Genomic DNA, 12,007 nt, shown 5'->3' with positions numbered 1-12,007 from the left:
TGCTTTCAAGCAAGGAATAGTCTCAATGAGATCAGATTTTTGGATTAACTTTAGCGTGACTGTGCTTGTAGGTGTTGAGTTACTTTTCTGGAGCAGGGATCAGCAATGGAGCACTCAGTCCTTTCTATTGCAGTATTCACTCAGTTTTGGCAGTTTTGGCCTCCAAAAGTAAGTGATTGCAGCTAAGGTTTTCCGAACCTTCACCTTGATGATACTCAGTCTTTAAGGGATTAACTCTCAAAATTTGTCTAAGAACCAGTCAATGAGGAGGTTCTAGGCCTAGAAGGGGTTCACCTGCACATCTTGGTAAGGCAGTGCCAGTCCTTTCGTAAACAGGCCCAATGACCTACCTTTTCAGCTGCCAGATCCTTTTTGCCTGGCAGCATTTGGAGGAATTGCCTTTTCAGAAAAGGGAAACCAGACAGATGGTTTGGATATCATCCCACATTTTTTCCTACTTCCCTTCAAAGGCATCCAGACTTCCTCCTGCAAAGACTGAGGTAAAACTCTTCTTTAAAAGGGATTAGGTCCTCGCCAAGTGGCCAGGATTTTTCTGCGTTTTCGGGCTGGGGTTTTTTTTTTTTGGATTTTCCAATACACCCAGGGTTTTTTCAAGCCAAAACTTAAGGTCCAAAAAACCCCTTACCCTTTTTTTGGGGGGGAAATCCCTTTTTTTAAAAAAACTGGGTCCCCCTTTAAACCCTTTTTTTTCCCGTTTAAATTCCCCATTTACTAGGCCCCCAAATAAAACTAAAGGAACATAAGACATAGCGTTGTGTACACTTACCATAAATGTAGATGTTCGAGTGTATTCACTGTTGCAGCCGGTTACCTTTCCCCCAGCCCCTTACATTTTGGCTATACCTCTACTCTCCTTTACTATGCTTAAAAGCTTTTTTGATTGCTTTTTGTTGGTGGTATACTTGGATATTTATAGATGTAGTTCCCAGAGGGGCACCTGACATCTGGGCAGAAAATGAGGTAATGCATCTGCTCATGTTTTATCCTGACTCTGAGAAGGGACGCAACTAGGGCCAGCTTGTTACAGGCGATTGGGGCTGCTGAAGAATAAAAATGTATGCTAACGTGAATTACTCAAACACTTTATGGTAAGTACTAACGTCTTTGTAGGTCTCTGGGATCGTCTTGAAGAAAGGAATCTAAGGTAGTCTTTATGATGTAAGTTCTTTTGATCAGCCTCAAGTTAGAGATTGGTTGCCTTTAGGGTTGGCTTTCCTTCACTTTCCTCAGTGGGGGAATCTGCTGGTGCTAGCCAAGTTGAGCAAGAACAGGAGTTCCTCACAATCTTTGGATGGGGAGGACGTTCTGCTAAACAGGCCCAAGCCTGAGTTAGTGAAAGATTTTTGCTGGAGACCTTGCCAGGATGGACCTCAAAATTCTGATTTAATCCAAACACTCGGTTTGCATCCCAGCTGTTACATTAAAACTCACTGCCTCTTCCTAAAGGCATCAGAGTCTCTCCTGACAAAACACATGTAAAACAGGAATTTCTCTTTAAATGCAGAATTTTAACTACGTAAATTGTCTCAAATGGCCATTTCATAGCAGGGTTCCGGGCCCTTAGAAATGACTGGGGATTTGCTTATTCCACTTAGGAGACAGGTCTTGCGTTCCCAAAAGGGTCTTTTCTAGACTGGCAAAGATCCCAGCTACTCTGGGATTCAGGGTTACCTTCATTGTTCATAAGGCCATTGCATGGAAAGGATGGGTGCCATTCCCAAAGCCTGTACATTGCTTTTGGCTTATCAATGCCCAGAGTGTCAGGTTCTGGCTCAGATGATTATCAGGTAGAGGAAACAATTCATCCCTAAGGGATTCCGGCTTTGGCAAGGAAAGGAAAATTTCTTCACATTACATATGGGTGCTGAAACCTGGAATTTGAGAATCAAGCCTTTACCAGAAAGCAAATACTTCAGCCTGACTGATCCCAAGATGGCCTTCAGACCCAACAACAAAATTCTTTTGTTCATTCCCAATTTTCAATGCAGCCAGGCACTCAGAGCAGTCTCCAGCACTGGTCATTGCATTTGTTTCTGTGCTTCTTCCAAAAATCAAAGCCAATAAATGTCCTTAAACATTGGCACAGCACGCAATTTGACAGTCAGAAAAATTGGAATCCATTTTTAGCATCTGCCTTCTCCACTCCTCAAAGGACATTCTCCTGGGATCAAAAAGGATAGTAAGAGGCTGTAGTTCCAAAGGTCATATAGTTTTGCACACAGCACTTCTGGAAATAGACCCTCTCCAGGGGCAGAGGGGGAACAGTAACAATGAACATCACACCTGTGAAAGAGGTTTCAAGGCCACTTTGTGGACCCATCAAAAGAGTTGGCAGCTGACATAATGGTCAAGGTGTTCACCTCATAGACACAAGCTACATGGCTTTGAGCCTTACCTTTAAGGGAAACTGGCTAGGCTTAAAATGGCCCACAAGGGTAACTAGCCTAATAATTACATAGGAAAAGGCTTCCAACTCCCGCACTCCGAAGGGCAGTGGGGGAATGTTCGTCTCTGCACCCTCATGGTTAAGCCATCGCTTAAGATTCTTGGGTGCAGAATGTAGTATCCAAAGGCTATATCATTCCCTTTATTTGCCACCCACAAAAGTCTCAAAGAAAGTTTAACAGTACTCCACCCCATCAGTGGAAGGCTGCATCTCAAGAAATTGCAAAGCTACTAGACAAATAAGCCATCCAGGAGGTTGTGCCAGACTGCCCAGCATCTATTCAAGATTATTTTTGGTTCCAAATTAAAAATGGTACCATGGGCCATCAGGTCTATATTATGTAGTCGAACAAGCAGAATGTAGAGTAACCATTAATTGACACACGTGTCAAAGCTGCACATCATCGAATGGCCAAATCTTTGATTTCTTTCAAAGGGAAAGAAATCGATAGGCCAACCACGCACACCACATTAAAAGAAACACTATAAAGTGGGGGGCTGTACCCCCCTAACTAAATATGCTAACTCTGAGATTGCACTACTGTCAGGAAAAGAGCAGATTTAAAAGAACGGGCTAAGATTTGGCCATTCGCTGAAATGTAGCTTTGACACATGTCGATTAAGGGTTAGTCGACATTCTGCTTGTTTGACTGTGTAATATAGACCTGGGCCATCTTGGGCCTTAGTGACCTAAACTAGTTTGTAAGTAGACAAAATTCTGAATGGTCACAGATCAGTCTATTTTTATCTATTTGGAGGAAGGATGGCTAGATATTTTCAGTGGACCTGCAAGGATGCCTATTGTCACATAAGTATAACCATGCAGTCCTGAAGGTTCCTTCACTTTCAGCGGGGATCATGTGATTTTTCAGTTCAAGTAATTGCCCTGTAGTCTCATCACAGCCCCCCACCCAAAGGTGTTCACCAAATGTGTGGCAGTGGTTGCAGTACATCTCAGACTGCAGTGGTTTGTGGTGTTTCTGTAGCTAGACAACTGGCTCATAATGCATACCACAAGGAGTTTACTAATTCAAGACATAACTTGACACAGTTATGCCTTCACCCTAATGCTCACGGTCAACCCAGAAAATTCCAAAGGGAGTGCTGTTCACGTGATAGAATTCATAGGATGCCATCTGGATATCACCCTGCAAATTACTTGTACGTCAAAGAGCCTCCTTGGTTCCATCTCATCCAAACCCCCACCCCCCCAAGATCCATCCTACATCTCTTGAGCTGTATGGCAGCCTCCATAACTCTTATTCTTCAAGCCAGATTTTAAATGTGGGTGTTGTATTGGACCCTCTCAGTTCAGTGGTCTATATTACATCAGCCCATTCACTTCCCAGTCAGAGTTATGAGAGTCTGCGGAGCATGTTCACTGGTGGCCAAGTTCCACTCTAGTTTCTTTAGGCTGCCCCTTTATCCTCCCATCTCTAATTGCCATGGTTACCACAGACACTTTCCTTCTGGGTTGGAGGGACATTTTGAGGGGAAGACTGTCCATGGGGCATGGATTTTGACAGAGATCAATCTTCAAATCAGTTTGCTGGGGATGAGGAAACTTCTCATAGCACTGTGGGCCTTTCTTGACTCCCCTCCTATAGTGTGATTGTAATCCAGACCGATAATGTCAGTGGTCTGGTACATTAACAAACAAGGGAGAACCTACTTGTATCCTTCATGTCAGGAAGCCATGAGGTTTTGGCAGTGAGTGTTGTCTTCTCCGTGCTTTCTAGTTGCAACACATATCCTGGAGACAAAGTGTGTTTGCAGACAGGTTGAACAGGTCCATTCTTCTGCTCTATGCCCAGTCTGTCAATCAACAAGTGACTGTCAAGATCTTCAGCCACTAGGGGGGCCAGCCTTGTTGCAGTCTTTTTGCTACCCTGTTCAACACCAAATGCATACCAACTTTACTGTGATTGTTCAGGAGGAAGAGTCACCAAGGGGCATTCTGGTTCACACTTGGCCCCCATTCCCTCATAACCAAGTTACTTCAGAAAGTGATTTGGTGCAAGGCAAAGGTGATTCTCATTACCCCTTTTGGCCTCAACAGATATGGTTCCCTTTTCTATAGCCTTACTTAGTGTACCCTCCCTCGGTGATGGAACCTATTCTAGATTTTATTTCACAATTATCTGGCAAGCCTCACCCAGACATCAAAGCCCTGAAGTTAGCTGCTTCGTTTTTCTCCACTTCCAGTGATGGTCAGAAATTCCAGGTTTTCTTCCTCTGTGCTTAACATATTGTCATCACAAAAAGTCTTCTGCTAGAAAAGTTTATAGAAGCAAGTGGAAGAGATTTTTTGGGTATTGCCCAAGGATCTGGTTCCCTTTTCAGCTCTGTTACTCAGTTTTTGAATTTTTTTTTGTTTCAGGCAGGTGCTAGTTAGTCCACCATCAAGGTTCAACAGTCAGCTACTTCCAATTTTCACATGGGGGAAGATCCCACTCCTCTTGCTTCATTGAAGTTATCTATTGCCTTTTTGTGAGGTACCTTTCTTTGCTGACCTCCATTAAGGGACCCATTTCTAACTTTGGGTGTTACTGTCTTACTCTAGGTGATAACTAAGCCCCCTTTTGAACCTGCAGCTATGGTAAAACTGAAATTTTCTTTTTTTATTTCTTGGAGGATGCTTTTTCTGGTGGCAAATGTTCTTAGTGTTTCACTGTTGCAGTCATCACACTTGGGTTATCCTGCCAGGGGTAGCCCTCAGTCAGCCCAAATACCAGAGGCTTAGTATTTCTGCATCTGTTGCTGTTGCTCCAGGACTGACGTCAGGTCGTCTGTGTATAAAATCAGACAGCCAATGCCATTAGATCAGTCTTTCTTGCCGAGGAGCCCAAAGCAGAAGCAGTTTGCACGAGTGCAGGTCAGCCGCTACCAGAGTTTCATCTCCGAGTTGAAGTCTTCTAAAGCTAAGTACCCTGTTGGGGATCCTATTTTCTTGCTCTAACCGATGTCAGAAAAAGTTAACAATTGTCTCGCCTGTGGAAAGCAAATACCACACCGAGACTTCCATTCTTAATGCGTCACCTGTTTAGGCCCAGACCACGACAACCGTCACTGTCACTTTTGTGCTTTAACACCAGAACTGTACGTCGTCAGGTTCTTATAGTAGCTAAATATTTTTGCTCTCTATCTCCGTATTCTGAAATGGCTTTGGTAAGCCATCCGACTACTGATCTTCTGAAAAAATGTTAGGATAGACAGACAAGACCGCACAGGTACAAAACTGTCGATGCTTCCGTTAAGCTAGTTGTCAATTCGGCAGTCCTCAGTGAGGCGCTTTCGCAGCCCCTGATGCCTACTTCTGTGGATTCGCAGGCCTCTACCAAGACCCGTTTGGAGTCCAGTATGCCGCAAGACTATTTGACTAAGGATCCTGTGGATGTCTCTACCTTGGATGGGTCCTGAGCCGCTGAGTAGGCACCGGCTTCCGAGGAAGTTATTCGCACTACCGATATTTGACACAAACCAACAACTTCTTTCATGTCTTCAGTTCTTTCTAAAACTACCGAGTTTCTAAGGCACAGGGTACGAACTACGCCTAAAAAAACGTCGACCTAAGCTCAGGCACCTGTTCAATGCCTTAATTTCAAATGCTTAAAATGGCACAAGACATTATCATGCTTATTAGGGGAAGCCAACCTACCCCCACCTACCCCTTCCAAAAGAAAGAGACTTGTCCTCAGCAGTTTTATCTGACCAGGAGTCCGATGACTCTGAGGTTTCTGAATATGAAGATATGCAACCCTTATCTGCTTATGAGGATTCAGATGCAGAGGAATCCAATCCCTCTGCCTGTCCTCCAGATGATTTTTGATTTGGTGAAACCCTGCATACTTTAAGGGAGCATTTCCAATGGGAATGTCAGGACTATCCTCAGTCCAAAAAGAAGAGTCAGGGAATTTTTGGACTTACCACAGCGGGATCACTACTAAATTCCAAATACTTACATTACCGAAGACTGGAATCCGAGACCAGATACCCGAAAGACGAGAAGACCAGAAGCGTGAATTTCAAAATTGCGAACTATGGTGATGTCAGGAGGTTAGGTAAAAATCTGTTTGGTTGTGTTGGTTAAGGGCTTTAGTGCGTGTGTAAGTGTGTGTTGTGACTGTGATGTGTGTGTGTGTGTGGAGCATTTAGGTGGTGTTTTCTTGTGTTTGTAGAGTGTGACCTTGAAGTTAAGTAGGGGGTGTGGAGGGCGCAGCCCCCCACGTGGGGGTGTGGGGTGGCTTGCCCCCTTGCCTTTCTGTAGTGTAGGTTTGTGTTTGTTTTGGGTGAAGGTGTGTGTATTTGTGTGGTGTATGTTTAGTGTAGTGTTGGGTATTTTAAATTTTGTGCTTCTGGTCTTCTCGTCTTTTGGGTGTCTGGTCTCGGGTTTCCAGTCTTCGGTAATGTAAGTATTCGGGATTTAGTAGTGGTCCCACCACAGCACAGACCTTTAGCCATTCCTCCTGTCTTGGATATTGTGGATGATGCCTTTCTGGAATCCAGTTTGACTCCTGACTCCCTTCCTCCTGCTCCCCTGACTTTCATAAAATTATTTTCAAAAATCCTACTGCTGACCCAGAGGTAATCTCCCAAGGACCTAAAGGAATAAAAGCAACCACAGCTGAGAATCCCACCCCCCTCGGACAGGGATTCCTGAGCTTTAGATAGATGGGGTAAAAAGGTATACACCTCTGCAACTCTTGCCATTAGAGCACTAAATTGTCAGTTCCACATGCTGAAATACCGGCAGCATACTATGGAACTCCTTAAACAAAAAATATTTACCTTTCCTGCTTGTGCAAAAGAAATACAGGCGCTTATGCATTCTGCAAGCCAAGTTACTAAACGCACTTTGCAATGTGGCTTTGACGCCCTAGAAGCATCTTGCAGGGCAGCAGTCACAGGTTCTGTACTTAGAAGGCATGCTTGGCTTAAGGAATAGACCTTGCCAGACCATGTCAAATCAAAACTATTGGACGCACCATTGAACAAAGATGATTTGTTTGGCACCAAGGCAGAAGAGGTCTTAAAAAAGATGGAAGAAAAAGCTGAATCTATGCAGACAGACTTCCTACAGGTCCAGCCTCTGAGGTTCAGTAGGCATTGCCCCTCTAAACACTGGTCCTTTCTGGTCCCCTCCAGGCCAGCTCAAACAAGACCTAGGGGAAGCCCTCCCCCAGACATCAGCCTCAGGAAATGCAGAGAATCTGAGCAATGGAGTTCCTCCACTTCAAACACAAGGAGTGCTAGCCACCCCCTTATGGAAAGAACTCACAATGACTTTACACCTCCATCCCTTACCTCTGCCCACCTGCTTGTACACCTAGGAGGAAAACTCTCCTCCTATGCAAAGAACTGGCCCTCTATTACCAACGACAGATGGGTTTTCAACATAGTGTCCCAGGGATACAAATTTTACTTCCACACTCTGCCAACTCCAAAAGGGTTCCCAGATCATCCTCCAAACCAGTGGGCAGAGGCCACAAAACAAGAAAATTCCCTGCTCTCCATGAGGGCAATAAATATAGCCTGTTCCTGCAAACCAGATAGGCCAAGGTTTCTATTCCAGACTTTTCCTGGTACCCAGAAAAGAGGGTACCTGGTGCCCAATCCTCAATCTATCAATTCCAAACACTTTCCTGGTAATACCAAAATTAAAAATGCTCACCCTCCAGCAGCTTCTTCCTATGCTTTTGAAGGATGCTTGTTTAGCCACCCTAAACCTAAAAGAGGCCTAGCTACACATCGCAATCAGGGATTCTTGCAGGAAATATCTACGTTTCAGGGCAGGAACTTTGTTCTCTGGGCTTCCCTTTGGCTTTTCCACTGCTCCCAGAGTTTTCATAAAAAGCCTGGCTCCAGCCATTGCTTTTTGCAGACAAAGGAATGTTCAAATTTACCCCTACTTAAACTGCCTGATGCAGACAGACGGTCAGGAAAAGCTGTTAACAGCACATGACTTTTGTAAAGGACCTACTGACCTCCCCGGGGTATACTATAAATGAAAAGAAATCCAAACTAGTCTCCACTCAAATAATTGTATTCCTGGGAGCAAGCCCCGGACATAGCCTCCCAGATGGCATTCATTACTCCAGAAAAACAAGCCTACCTGACAGGCTACTTCTCTCAACTAGCCACCAGAACCCAGTTATCTGCAAGGAAAAATCCTGCAAGCTCTAGTGTTAATGGCATCCTGCAATTCTACTCATTCCATATGCCAGACTGCATATAGGTAAGGGACACAGTAAGGGACACTCCCCCATGCAATCAACAAGCGTTTGTGCAACAGGAAGTGAATGCACAAGGTGCCAAACCCAAAATCAAACAGGGGAACTTGGAAAGTTTTTTACCCCTTCCGCTGAAATTTCGGCAGAATTTCCAAAGCAGATCGAGGAGCAGAGGCCGCACCAAGAGGAAACTTTCGGGAGAAGAAATGGCTCCAAGCAACAGGAATCGAAGAAGGGAACAGAGGACTTAGTGTTTAACCTATCACAAAGAACACTAACTGAGACTGACCACGAACTTTTAAATAAAGGTTTATCCTTTATTCCTGCTCAGGTGAGCAATATAAGCGAAATACTAACTGATTTGCGCCTGTTTGTCCCAGAAAATCAACTTAAAATGTATGTTTAAAAACAAAGAACAATGTAATGAAGCTGGTTATGTTAATAATAATAATTTCAAGAGAAAGAGTGTATTCACACCAGTACAAACACCAACCACAGAATGTTTTATTAAAGCTTGTGAATCTGATTTCTATCAATATTTTAATAATAAGAAAAAAAGAGGTTTATATGTTAACCTGTCACATTTAGAATGGGAATCATTATATACACTTCGACAAGATAAAGAAATAATTATAAAGCCTGCCGATAAAGGGGGTGGAATAGTTATCCTGGACTTTGATATGTATAATACATTGATGCTGAATATGCTTAGAGAAACCAACACTTATAAGGAGATTAATTCAAATGATCTAACTACAGTTATCTTTTCAGTACATCAGGAATTATACGATTTCCTTATGTGCAGGCAGATAGACCAAGAGTTGTATCAGTATTTCTTAATAGAACAACCTAAAATACCATATATAAAAGGGCTGCCAAAAGTACACAAAGGGATACTACCACCACCACTACGACCCATAGTTGTAGGGGATGGGTGGGTTACGGAAACCATGTCGGTCTATATAGAAAAGAAACTAAGACCTATTATTGATAAGATAAACAGCATTCTGAAAGATACATATCAATTATTAGATGTTCTATCTAATATGAAAGAAGGCATTCCTAAAGATAGTCTATTAATTACTATGGATATGAGGAATCTGTTTACATCTATTCCGAATAGCTATGGCTCAGAAGCCATTAGATACATTTTACATAATACAGACATGTTCAGTAATAATGAAAGAATTCTATTGAATGCAATATTAGACCTTATACTGAATAATAATGTATTTCTATATGATAAGAAATTGTTTTTGCAACAATGGGGAGTGGCTATGGGCACTCCCTGTGCAAATACTTCTAAAACCTTGTGGTATACTACTGGGAATGTATGCATTTATTTAATCATGCCAAGTTTGATAAAATGCTGCTATATAAAAGATTCGTAGATGATATAATAATTTTTTGGAATGGTTCTTTACAAGAATTTTTAGATTTAGTAGAATACCTAGAAACTACAACATCTTTTTTCAGATTCACTATTGAACACTCTAGAACTAAAATTAATTTTCTAGATATTACCATTACCAAGGATGACAAAGGAAAGCTAAGTCACACCATCTACAGAAAAACCTGTTGGAAAAACACACTATTGGAGTATAGCAGCATGCATCCTAGGCATATATTTCGCAACATTGTTAAGGGCCAATACACAAGAGTTAATAGATTATGCAAGAACTCAGAAGATAGAATACAACAGATTACGAAATTAAATAACATGTTCATAGAGAGACACTATGACAAAGTAATGACTCAAGAGGAGCTTTTTTCATCAGGATCTAATACCACCCCCTTGAAAAATAGCAATGAGCTTTATCAGGCATATATTAGACCAGAGTTAAACAATGAGATAATTCCCTTTCAAACTAGATACACTAGTGACATTAGGAATACTACCAGTATAATAAGGAAGAACTGGAGTATTTTACTCACTAATGAAGAAATTAAGGCAGTAGTGGGAGTCAAACCACGTTTTTTATATACTAACAGTAAAAATCTTAAAAGGTTGTTATGTCTAGAAAAACAAAGTCCAGTGACTGAAGAAACACAAATTAAGATACAGTTAAATATAAAAGGTGACCTTACTAGAATAAATGAGATAGGTACATATCCATGTAAAAAGTGTAATATGTGCAGATATATTTCAGAAGATATAGAGTTTGTTCATCCATATTTAAATTATACCTTTAGACCCAATTTTAGATCAGATTGTAGTAGTGCCTACCTGATATATCTAGCTAATTGTCTATTTTGTAAGGCTCTATATTGGGATGACGACTAGATCCCTTAAGGAACGCATGTATAATCATACATATGACATAAAGAAAAAAGATTTAAAGAATGCCCTAACTAAACATGTAATTAACAATCCTGGGCATGAGTTTAGATTCAGAGCACTACAACTAGTAAGTCCAAGTAATAGGAAAGGTGACGCTTTCAATGAATTAGAAAGCATAGAGCTGCAATGGATTCTGAAGTTTAAAGCACACTACACCCCAGGTATAAACCAGTATATCAGTGTAAGGTCAGTCCTTAAAAAGAGAAGTTTAAAGTAATATATATCTTCATATACACTCATGGAGATTATGAAGTTATATTATTATTTTTTACTTTTATATATTTTTCTCTTTATACATTTTCCTATGTATATTGGTTGACTTGGTCTTAAGATATAATTAAGGACCACTTTAAATAAATATATACGGTATGATTAATAAGTAAACATCTGTTTTAAAGGTGTTCCATGCCTAGACATGACCTAGATTATGATATTTTATACACAACATACTTCACTTGTATGATTTACTCATATAGATATGCTTATGGATTTCTTTTGATTGACATTTTCAGTATTCACTAATACTATCAACATATTTGTCATACATTATTTATTTATTTATTTATACTATTTATTATATATTATATGCTATATTTATTATGACTAAAAGCCTTTTTATATATTTGCTAGTTTTTAAATAGGTTTTAATGAATTTAATGCACTCTTTCTTCATATACATCCAACTTCAGATAGGCATACATTGAGTTTAATAATTTTCAAGAACTATATGTTTTATGGGAATGAGAGAGAGACAGGCACTAATAGAGATATATTTAATATACAGCTTTTAGTTAGAATATGAACTCCATAAGGTTTAATAAATAATACATATTGATCAAATGTATAAAGAATATTTTACAATGACTATATATATACAGCCCATATAATACATATAATAAGTAATGGAAGCTGGTTGTTTGTTATTTTTATTTTTATTTTTGTATATATTTATCTTTACATATGTTTATAT

The 12,007-nt window shown here is 40.8% G+C and overlaps 1 protein-coding gene across 1 annotated transcript in view; it reads left to right on the top strand.

Annotated features, from left to right (window-relative positions):
- CDC14A (cell division cycle 14A) overlaps nucleotides 1–12,007 on the top strand; it is a 1,552,589-nt gene that overhangs the window by 1,352,997 nt on the left and 187,585 nt on the right. The gene's annotated exons all lie outside the window — the stretch shown is intronic.

Source organism: Protopterus annectens, chromosome 8.part0, assembly GCF_019279795.1.
Source record: "Protopterus annectens isolate FY-2018-M chromosome 8.part0, PAN1.0, whole genome shotgun sequence".
In the NCBI taxonomy this organism is placed as follows: Eukaryota; Metazoa; Chordata; order Ceratodontiformes; family Protopteridae; genus Protopterus; species Protopterus annectens.
Note: the sequence above shows the minus strand (reverse complement) of the source record. Positions and strands in the feature narration are given on the sequence as shown.